Source organism: Lynx canadensis, chromosome E2, assembly GCF_007474595.2.
Source record: "Lynx canadensis isolate LIC74 chromosome E2, mLynCan4.pri.v2, whole genome shotgun sequence".
Classification (NCBI taxonomy): Eukaryota; Metazoa; Chordata; class Mammalia; order Carnivora; family Felidae; genus Lynx; species Lynx canadensis.
In genome coordinates this window covers 55,797,734-55,809,757 of record NC_044317.1, presented here as the reverse complement: position 1 = coordinate 55,809,757, position 12,024 = coordinate 55,797,734, and the positions used below count along the sequence as shown (strand labels likewise).

At 39.0% G+C, this 12,024-nt stretch overlaps 1 protein-coding gene and 1 long non-coding RNA gene across 6 annotated transcripts in view; both read left to right on the top strand.

Moving 5' to 3' along the window:
* Positions 1–12,024, top strand: part of LOC115503238 (zinc finger protein 677-like) — an 88,198-nt gene that overhangs the window by 17,958 nt on the left and 58,216 nt on the right. The gene's annotated exons all lie outside the window — the stretch shown is intronic.
* LOC115503310 lies at positions 2,077–4,334 on the top strand. The gene is made up of 3 exons (XR_003965345.1): positions 2,077–2,086; positions 2,462–2,466; positions 4,220–4,334. It is a non-coding gene; the product is annotated as an uncharacterized LOC115503310 (long non-coding RNA).

Genomic DNA, 12,024 nt, shown 5'->3' with positions numbered 1-12,024 from the left:
AAGAGGGAGGAAAGGGACCATGAGGCAGAGAATATAAGCGGACTCCGGACATGGGAGGGTGTCTTTGGAAAACTATCTGTACATCTCTTCTGCCCATTTCTTCACTAGATTATTTGTTTTTCAGGTGTTTGGTAAGTTCTTTATAGATTTCTTATACTAGCCCATTATCCAGTATGACATTTGCAAATTTCTCCCATTCTTTCGGTTGCCTTTTTGTTTTGTGGATTGTTTTCTTTTGCTTTGCAGACACTTTTTATCTTGTTGAGGTCCCAGTGGCTTATCTTTGTTTTTATTTCCCTTGTCTTAGGAGACATGTCAAGTAAGAAGTTGCTGCAGCTGAGGTCAAAGAGGTTGCCTGTTTTCTCCTGTAGGATGTTAATGGTTTCCTGTCTCACAGTTAGGTCTTTCATCCATTTTTAATTTATTTTTGTGTATGGTATAGGAAAGTGGTCCAGTTTCATTCTTCTGCATGTTTCTGTCTAGTTCTCCCAGCACCATTTGCTACAGAGACTGTCTTTTTTCCATTGGATACTCTTTCCTGCTTTGTCGAGGATTGGTTGGCCATACTTTTGTGGGTCAATTTCTGGGTTCTCTCTTGTATTCCATTGGTCTATGTGTCTGTTTTTGTGCCAATACCATACTGTCTTGATGATTACAGCTTTGTAAGATAGACTAAAATCCAGGATTGTGATGCCTCTGGCTTTGATGTCTTTTTCTTTCTTTTTTTTTTTTTTTTTTAATTTTTTTTTTTAACGTTTATTTATTTTTGGGACAGAGAGAGACAGAGCATGAACGGGGGAGGGGCAGAGAGAGAGGGAGACACAGAATCGGAAACAGGCTCCAGGCTCTGAGCCATCAGCCCAGAGCCTGACGCGGGGCTCGAACTCACGCACCGCAAGATCGTGACCTGGCTGAAGTCGGACGCTTAACCGACTGCGCCACCCAGGCGCCCCTTGATGTCTTTTTCAACATTACTTTGCTTACTTGGGGTCTTTTGTGGTTCTGTACAAATTTTAGGTCTTTTTTTGTCTATCTCTGTGAAGAATGCTGGTCCTGTTTTGATAGGGTTTGCATTGAGTGTGAAGCTTGCTTTGGGTAGTATAGACATTTTGACAATATTTGTTCTTTCTGATCCATGAGCCTGGGATGTTTTTCTGTTTCTTTGTGTCTTCTTCAGTTTCTTTCATGAGCTTTCTATGGTTTTCAGCATACAGATATTTTATCTCTTTGGTTAAGTTTATTCCTAGATACTTTATATTTCTTGGTGCAATTATAAATGGGATCAATGCCTTGATATCCCTTTCTGTTGCTTCATTATTGGTGTAGAGAAATGCAACCAATTTCTGTACATTGATTTATATCCTGGTACTTTGCTGATTTAATGTATCAATTGTAGCAGTTTTTTGGTGGAGTGTTTGGGTTTTCCATGTAGAGTGTCATGTCATCCGTGAAGAGGGAACGTTTGACTTCTTTGGTAATTTGGATGCCTTTTATTTCATTATGTTGTCTGATTGCTGATGCTGGGACTTCCAACACTGTGTTAAACAACAGTGGTGAGAGTGGACATCCCTGTTGTATTCCTGATCCCAGGGGGAAAGCTCTCAATTTTTCCTGAGATTGATACTAGTTGCGGACCTTTCATATATAGTTTTTATGATGTTAAGGTATGTTCCTTCTATCCCAAATTTATTGAGGCTTTTTATTAAAGGATGCTGTATTTTGTCAAATGCTTTTTCTGCATCTATAGACTGGATCATATCGTTCTTATCCTTTCTTCTATTAATATGATGTATCACACTGATTGATTTGTGAATATTGAACCAGGCTTGCATCCCAGGAAGGAATCCCACTTGATCATGGTGAATAATTCTTTTAATGTACTGTTGAATTCAATTTGCTAGTATCTTGTTGAGGATTTTTGCATCCATGTTGATCAGGGATAGTGGCCTGTAATTCTCCTTTTTAGTGGGGTCTTTGGTTTGAGGATCAAGGTAATGTTGGCTTCATAGAGTGAGTCTGGAAGCTTTCCTTCCATTTTTATATTTTGGAACAGCTTGAGAAGCATAGGTATTAACTCTTTTTAAATGTCTGGTAGAATTCCTCCTGGGAAGCCTTCTGGCCCAGGACTCTTATTTGTTAGATTTTTGATAGCTGATTCATTGTCTTTGCCTGTTATGGATCTGTTCACATTTTCTATTTCTTCCCTTTTGTGTTTTGGTAGCTTGTGAGTGTCTAGGAATTTGTCCATTTCTTCCAGATTGTCCAGTTTTGGGCATATAATTTTTTTTTAATTTTTTTTTAATGTTTATTTATTTTTGAGACAGAGAGAGACAGAGCATGAATGGGGGAGGGGCAGAGAGAGAGGGAGACACAGAATCAGAAGCAGGCTCCAGGCTCTGAGCCATCAGCCCAGAGCCTGACGCGGGGCTCGAACTCACGAACCATGAGATCGTGACCTGAGCTGAAGTTGGACGCTCAACCGACTGAGCCACCCAGGCGCCCCAGGCATATAATTTTTTATAGTATTCTCTAGTAATTGTATTTCTGTGATGTTGGTTGTAATCTCTACTCTTTCATTTATGATTTTATTTATTGGGGTTCTCTCTCTTTTCTTTTTGAGAAGTCTGGCCAAGGGTTTATCAATTTTGTTTATTCTTTGAAAAAATCAGCTCTTAGATTCATTGATCCCCTCTCCTAATTTTTTGGATTCTATATTATTTATTTCTGCTCTAATCTTTTTTATTTCATTTCTTCTGCTGGCTTTGGGCTTTTTTATTTTTGTTGCTGTCTTTCTAGTTCCTTTAGGTGTAAGGTTAGGTTCTGTATTTGCGACCTTTCTTGCTTCTTGAGATAGACCTGGATTGCAGTGTATTTTCCTTTAGGATGGCCTTTGCATCCCAAAGTGTTTGGATTGTCATGCATTCATTTTCTTTTACTTCTATATATATATTTTTTGTTTCTATATTTAAAAAAATCTCTTCTTTAATTTCCTGGTTAATCTGTTCTTCTTTTATTAGGATGTTTTTTAACCTCCATATATATGGGGGCTTTTCAATTTTTTACTTGTCTTTGAGTTCAAGTTTCATATGATCTGAAAAATATTTATGGTATGATCTCAGTCCTTTTATACTTGTTGAGGACTGTTCTGTACTTGATGAAGGCTTTTTTTCACCCAATATGTGATCTGTTTTTAGAGAATGTTACATGTACCCTTGAGAAGAGTATGTATTCTGCTGCTTTTGGATGAAAAGTTCTGAATATATATGTTAAGTCCATCTGGTCCAGTGTGTCATTCAGAGCCATTGTTTCCTTATTGATTTTCTGCCTAGGTGATCTGTCCATTGCAGCACAGTGGAGTATTAAAGTCCCCTACAATCACAGTTTTAGTATTTATACATTTATTTATGTTTGTGTTTGATTTATATATTTGAGGGCCCTCAGGTTGGGGGCATAAATAATTACAATTGTTAGCTCTTCTTGATGGATAGATCTCTCAGTGATGATATAATGCCTTTTTCATCTCTTGTTACAGTCTTTGTTTTAAAATCTAGTTTGTCTGTTATAAGTATGGCAACTCTGGCTTTCTTTTGACATCCATTAGCATGATAGATGGTTCTCCATCCCCTCACTTTCAATCTGCAGGTATCCTCAGGTCTAAAATGAGTCTCTTGTAGGCAGCATATAGGTGGATATTGGTTTTTTTTTTGTTTTTTTTTTTATCCATTCTGATACCCTGTGTCTTTTGATTGGGGTATTTAGTGCATTTATATTTAGAGTGATTATTGAAATATATGGATTTAGTTTCATTGTGTTATCTATGTGTTTCGTGCTTGTGATGATGGCTCTGGTCTTTGTAGTCTCTGCTGCTTTTCACTCACAGAGTCTCCTTTAGGATCTCCTGTAGGGCTGGTTTAGTGGTCATGAACTCCTTTAGTTTTTGTTTGTCTGGGAAAGCCTTTATCTCTTCTCTTCTGAATGACAGCCTAGCAAAGTAAAGGATTCTTGGCTGCATGTTTTTCCTATTCAGCACATTGAATATTTCCTGCCACTCCCTTCTGGCCTGCCAAGTCCCAGTGGACAGGTCTACTACTACCCTTCTGTGTCTACCCTTGTAGGTTAAGGCCCATTTGTCCCTGCCTGCTTTCAGAACTTTCTGTTTGTATTTTGCCAGTTTCACTATGATATGTTGTGTTGTTGGCTTGCTTTTGTTGATTTTCAGTGGCGTTCTCTGTGCCTCCTGGACTTGGATGTCCATTTCCTTCCAAAGATTAGGGAAGGTCTCAGCTATAATTTGTTCAAATAAACTTTCTGCCCCTCACTCTCTCTCTCTTCATTCTGGAACTCCTATGATACAGATATTATTTTGTTTCATTGAATCACTTAGGTCTCTAATTCTCCCCTCGTGGTCTAGTAATTTCTTTTCCCTCTTTTTCTCAGCTTCATCATTTTCCATAATTTTATCTTCTATCTCACCTATTCTCTCCTCTGCTTCTTCTATCCTTGCTGTCACTGTATCTTCTTTTGCATCTCATTTAAAGCATTTCTTAATTCATCATGACTATTTCTTAAGTCTTTGATCTCTGCAGCAATAGATTCTCTGCTGACTTCTATGCTCTTTTCAAGCCCAGCTATTAGTCTTATGACTATTCTAAATTCTTGTTCAGATAAATTGTTAAATCTGTTTTGAGCAATTATTTTGCTGTCATTTCTTCCTGGAGTTTGTTTTGAGGAGAATTCTTCCATTTCATCATTTTGGCTAGGTTTTTGTCTTTTATGTGTTTTAATAGCTTGTGTGTCCTGCACCTGCAAGTACTACTATATTAAAAAGGGGTCATGGGGCGCCTGGGTGGCTCAGTTGGTTAAGCGACTTTGGCTCAGGTCATGATCTCATGGTTTGTGGGTTCGAGCCCTGTGTCGGGCTCTGTGCTCACAGCTCAAAGCCTGGAGCCTGCTTTGGAGTCTGTGTCTCCCTCTCTCTCTGCCCCTCCTCTGCTCATTCTCTGTCTCTCCCTCTCAAAGATAAATAAACCTTTAAAAACTTTTTTAAATTTAAAAATAAATATAAAAAGGGGTCATACACTGTCCAGAATCTGGCACTTCAGGCAGTGTTTTTAGAGTGTGTTGTGTGCACTCTGTTGTTGCGGCTTTGGCTGTTCAATCCCACTGCTCATAGTGGTGGATTGTTTGGACCTTCCACTAGGTATGCTTTGATTTGGAAAAAAAGGGGGAAAGCGGGGGGAAACCTTATCCTGTACAGAGAGAGAAATCAAAGGGGTGAGAAAAAAAAGACCAGGCAGAGAATCAAAGAAAATATAAGACTTAATCCAGAGAGAGAGAGAAGAAAGTAAAGAAGGAGATATAGAAAAGGTGAAAGAGGGGCGCCTGGGTGGCGCAGTCGGTTAAGCGTCCGACTTCAGCCAGGTCGCGATCTCGCGGTCCGTGAGTTCGAGCCCCGCGTCAGGCTCTGGGCTGATGGCTCAGAGCCTGGAGCCTGTTTCCGATGCTGTGTCTCCCTCTCTCTCTGACCCTCCCCCGTTCATGCTCTGTCTCTCTCTGTTCCAAAAATAAATAAACGTTGAAAAAAAAAATTAAAAAAAAAAAAGAAAAGGTGAAAGAGAATAGAATAAAAATACCTCATCAAACAACCAGAACAGAGAAAGAAAGGGAACAAAAGACTGTATATGTATGTATGTATGTATGTGTGTATGTGTGTGTGTTTGTGTATATATATGTATATGTATATATATGTATATATATGTATATATATGTATATACATATATATATATATATATATATATATATATATATATATATATAAGCAGATCAGAAACTGTGAACCTGAATCCAGAGGGAGAAAAAAAGAGGACAGTAGAAAGAAAAAGAAGAGAGAAGAGAAGAGAAGGAAAAAAAAGAGAAAAAATAATTAAAAACTCAAAAAATAAACAGACTAATATACAAAACCACAGGCCAGTTGTCTGTCAGTGCCTGGGACTGATGGCTTTGCTGGTCTGGAGGAGAGGCCATCTTGCTTGTTCAATGTCAGTCTCATTCCAGTAGATAAGCAGTTACCAGCCACGACGGAGGGGCGGGGTTTGGTGTAAGCAGGTCCTGCCTCCACTGGGGACTCTGTCTTGTTCCCTGAAGCCTCACCGTGTTAGTGATAGGGGGATAAATGATAACACCCCAATCTCTCCTCCCTGGACCAGGTGTCTCAAACCACACTGTTCAGTGGTTTTGTTTTTCATGAATTTGATATAATGGGGCACAAAAATAACGTTACTTTCTATACAAGTTACATTTATTCCAATGGGAAATTAATGAAATGTGAGCACTAAAATATTCCATGCTAGGAAGAATGCATTCCCCCCCCCACCACATGCGCATTATTACTGTCTTATGTTTGTATCCATGGAGGACCTACTACCTGCCAGGTGCCAGTAATATGGAAATGGGTAAAACAGTTGAAAATCCCAAAAGAGCCCTCACAGAGTAAAGTAGATGGTCTGCCTGTCCTGCTTCACAGTTTCCCGTGCCTCCTGGGTGCTGTGCTGGGATTGAAAACCCAACGTCTTAAAGAATCCAGCACCCCACAGATCTGGTTTTAAGGCAGAGCCACTCTGCGCAGCCGACAAAGGGCCGGTGGCTGACACTGGCAGGGTCTTTTGTCCTTGGGGGCAATAAACCCTCTTCCCACAGTACTCGAGGGAAGGGACTTCTCTCTCCCAGTGTTCTCCCAAAATCCCTGCTAAACCTTGAGCCGGCTGCCCTTCATCCCAGGCGCTCACAGCAGCAGCTCTGGTCCAGAGAAAGTCGTGCATGCCTGAAAACTCTCAACTTTAGCTTTAAGGCTGTTTGCAAAATAGAAACTGGTTTCTCCCAACTTTTGGTTCTCCTGCCCCTCGTGCGGGGAGATTTTTCTCTTGTCCAAGTACAATCTCACACTTCCACAGTCTCTCTTTCTCTTCCTTTTGTCTCTCTACAGAAGGCGTCCCCTCCCCTCCCCTGCCTATACTGCCCACACCTTTATCTATCCCGATTCGCAAACACACACCTCTGTCCTGCTGAGTGTCTCAGTCCACCTGTGGAGATTATTCTGTCACTCCACCGACTGATTTCCTGGGTGTTCTAAGTGTTCTGACTTCAATACAACTGTGTTTGAGGGAGGAGGGAAATCCCGGTCCCCCTACTTCTCCACCATCTTGACTACTCCCTCTGGGAATTTTACAGTTTTATGACTCATGAGTTTAGGTGTCTGATCCATTTTGAGCTAATTTTTGTGTATGATGTAAAATAATGAACCAACTACATTTTTTTTTTCATGTGGATATCCAGTTTTTTCAGATCTTTCATTGAACAGACTGCCTTTCCTCCACTGAGTGCTCTTAATACCCTGGTGGAACATCATTTACTATATACAGAAAAATTTCTGGCATCTGTATTCCATTTCGCTGGTCTCTGTCTTTCTTTATGCCAGTACTACACTGTTTTGATTACTTTAGCTTTTAATAAATTTGAAATAAGGAAGTGTGAGACCTTCAACGTGGTTCTTGTTAAGTTGTTGCTATGCAGTGTTCCTTGAGATTCCATATGAATCTTAGGATAGGATCATGTACTTCATCAAAAGATTTTATTAGGGATTGTATTGAATCTGTTGATTGCTTTGAAGAGTATTGACATCTTGGCAATACTAAGTCTTCCAATACATGAACTTGGAATATCTTTGCATTTATTTGTGTCTTCTCCCCAAATTTCTTCAGCAGTGTTTTTAGTAAGAGTGTACAAATCTTTCCTCCTAGGCTAAATTTAAGCTTAATTATTTTATCCGTTTTGATGCTATTGTAAATGGAAATGTCTCAATTGCCTTTTTGGATTGTTCATGGATAATGTGTAGCAACACAATTGATTTTTGCATGTTGGTTTTCTCTCTTGCAATTTTTCTAGATTCATTCTTCAGTTCTAGCAGTTATATGTTTTGTGTCTGTGTATGTGTGTGTAATACACAGGATTTTCTACATATAATATCATGCTGGCTGTGAACAGAGGTAATTTTGCTTTTGCTTTTTTATATTTGAATACCTTTTATCTCTCTTCCTCTTTTTGCAGGGGCGGCTATCTGTTACGGCTAGGACTTCTAGTAGTACGTTTTATAGAAATAGAGCAGGCATCCTTGTATATATAAACTTTGTGAGTCTACTCACAGGGTTGGAAAAATGCTGCTAATTTAGCTGAATTATTTAAAAGCAAATTAGTGCTGTTAGATGCAAGGAATATTGCATGTTTTATAGTAGACTCAGAAGTTACTTTTGTAAGATGAGAGGTCTTAACAAATGTAATGAGTGTGGCAAGGCTTTTAGCAGGGATTTACACCTTTGACTTCATGAGAAAATTCATACTGGAGAAAAGCCATACAAATGTATTGAATGTGGCAAGGCTTTTAGACAATGGTCTGACCTCAGGATTCACCAAAGAATTCGTCCTGGAGAGAAACCTTACAAATGCCATGAGTGTGGCAAAGCCTTTACTCGAGGCTCACCCCTCACCAGTCATCAGATAATCCATACTGGAGAGAGCCTTATAAATGTACTGAATGTGGCAAGGCTTTTAGGCATTGCCTTAAACTCAGTGTTCACCAAATCGTTCATATTTACAAATGCAACAAATGTAGCAAAGTTTTAAATTAGTACTCTTCACTAGATGTGAGTAAATCTCCTGGAGAGAAACCACACACGTGTAATGTGTGTGGCAAGGATTTTACCCAAAGATCAAAATTGCAGGAACATACTAGACCATATACCTTATAAATGCAATGAGTGTGGCAAAGCTCTTAGCTTGAGTTCCAAGTATTTTGCAACAAGAGTCCATGTTGAAGGGAAACCATGTAAATGTTTGTGGCAGAGCCATTTTCCATGCCTTACAATGAGATTAGAATATATACCTTTCAGACAAACCACACAAAACTAATGTGCATGCTAAGTCTTTTGCCTCAAGGTCAAAACTGTGGAACGTCAGAGGATTTATATTGGAGAGCCACCTTACAAATGTAAAGAATATCATAAAATTTCAATAAATTGTCATGCCTTTAGAGTAATGAGAGAATTTATTCAGGGGAAACTATACCAAATATGCTGAATGTGGAAATACTTTTAAAAAACCGTGTGTCCTCAGGATTTGACAACAAATCTGTACTGGTGAGAATCCTTGCAGATCCTTACAACTTTGGTAAATATTTTGACCAATTCACAGAACAGACCACACATTAGAAAATCCAGGAATAACTGGATCCAGCTGGAATAACTAAGTCTGTAGGTCTCAGTGATTAATGTGAAATGTTACACACTGCAGAATAATTATGTCACAAAATGTTAAAACATGTATATCACGGGAACAAGGACGTGTGGAAGTAGCTCATGATTTTCTGTGTATAAGATATTTGAGTTTTCTTGAAAAGGCTACATTACTATTTATGAGTTTCACCCTCAAGTTTGAAGTCTGTTGCTCTTAAGCCTTCCTTACAGGCCTTTCCTGACGGTCTCTGAGGAGCAGTCATAAGATGAAGGGGCCTACTTCCTTGGGTGTGACCCATTCATATCCATGTTCCCTAAACTACAAGAACATGGAGTTGTCAGATTCAATTTTGTGTGAATGTGCATTGGGGAGGGGCAGAGAATAATGCAAAACCACCATAGAAGTCATCCTGCTTGTTATGTTCAAGGCATTCTTCTCTAGATGGACGCTTCTTTAGATGAGTTACAGGGACTGACCTTTTCATGAGATGATGGTGATAGTTTGTTTGCTAGGGATGGATTATGTGGTAGAAACAACGCAGGGGAAGATAGTAGTAGCTGTGCTATACTATCAATGACAAACTGATGGATCATTAATGCCATTTCCCATTTCTTGGAAAATGAAGAGAGCAGTTATCTGAGAGGGCAGTTGAATCAAAAGAATCAGAACAGTATGTGCATGATTCATACTTAACCCCTGCCATTACATTTTGCTACTGTTTACTTTGGAATGTATCACAAGTCTCATGTTTTCATTAATGAAGTTTAAATAATTTTTCTCCATAACCCTGAAGGAGTCATGTTCTTTTTCCAACATAGTTTTATCCCATCTCTATACAGTACTTTGTAACACATAGTAACAAGGTGCCATTAGGCTCTCAAGGTTGAAAGAATCTATAATAATTTCCTTCCATGATGGAATTAAAGAATAGACAGTTTGAAGATTGTATACTTAACACTTTGCATTTGAGTTGTTCTCTCCACACTTTGCCCCAGGATATTTATGTGGCTATAATAAAAAATGCCACAGCAGTGCAAGTTCAAGACTCTGATTCCCTAAAACCTGCCCCCCATTCAAGAATCTGCACCATATGATTCTTTTCCTTCATGTGTTTTGTGCCCAAATAAAACCCATGGTTTCTAACATGGTTTAAATAAAGTGAAAATAGGAACATAGTACACATGAAAAATTCAGAAATAAAATTTCAGAAATAAGGCTAAAAATAATCGTTTTGAGCTTGGAGCACTAAAGAAGTAATTTAGAATGAACAGTATACAATGGGAGCATTTGTTTCATAGTTAAACTAGAAATTTCACATATTCATTGCCTAACACATTTTTTGTTAACTTCCACTTGTGGCCGTCCACTGGAACAGATGGAACCCTAACCAAAGTTGGGTTTGGATATCGAGACTGGTGGTGCCATGCACTAAAAGTGTGATGAGAACACGTACTGTAATTAAGATTTCTAGGGAGAGCACAGACTTCCAAGCAGGTCAAAAAAAAAAAAAAAATGGCTTGAGGGAACAGGAAATGGTGAGTGGTTTGGTGTGTTTTGGGTGGTGACTGGGTGGAGCTGGGGGAGGATGCCTTCTGTGGTTTGAACTTCCAGCTGATACCAAAGGAAGCACCAGGCTTTTCTCTCAGTTTGGGCAGGTGGGCAGAACAGATGTGGTGGTGAGGCTTAAAAGGTGTCAGTCATCAGCCACCAAAAAATGGATACTCTTTAGTAATACACTGAATATGTAGTCTTGAAACTCCTGATTTCTTGGTTGGGAAAGACAAACTTTTCTTCATGCTAATTTGTTACATTCCTTTTCCTTCTGTACACCTAGATTCCATTGTATGATGTGCTTGTTGATATGCTTGTAGAATACTATTGAGATAAATTGCCTTAAGATATTTTTATGCTAGCTTAATGAAGATGTTTGGAAATGTTTATTAGATCATAAATGTTACTAAACAATTTTATTAGAACAATTTTCCAGAGGATTTTAAAATGTGAATTTCAAAGTAAGGTCTTGAATAATTCATTCCATGGCTCATTTTCAACTGTAGTAAAACTTCTTTTTTTTATACAATTTTCCCTTGTCATTATCTTTTCTTTCCACACGTTGTGACCCAGATTATATGTTTCATTTACATTTTTTTTCCCAGTTTACACCAAGGGATACAGAAGTCAGTGGGTTGTTGGGAGACTCTTGTGACGTGAAAAATGCATATGAGATGGTGACAGGTACAAAGTAGGTGCTAAATCTGAAGAGTTCCTTCAGGTCTTGAGTGAAATAACTTGAAACATCTTAACTGTAGTAGTTGGCTGTGGTCTGGTGCTTGGAAACCAAGTGTGTGGAGGTTAACGAGCACACAGTGAAGTAAATGAAAAAGTAAATAAAAAATGAAAAATGATGAATAAGATAGAAAGTCCCTGCGATTCCAACCCCAGTGTCTGACAAGGAGATGATGGCCTCAGTTGCCTGGAGGCCATTCTGCCATTTCCCAGTGACTGATTCTTGTCTTCAGAGCCACAGGTCCCTGCCCTGGAATGTGGGCTCATATTTCTTTTACTTTTTCTTTTCTAAACAATCATACATGGATTGTTTTTAAGTAGGTTTCATGCCCAGCTCAGAGCCCAATGGACGGCTTGAACTCCTGACCCTGAAATCAAGACATGAGCTGAGGTCAAAAGTCAGACACCTAACCAACTGAGCCACCCAGGCACCCCGGTATTGTACTTTTAAT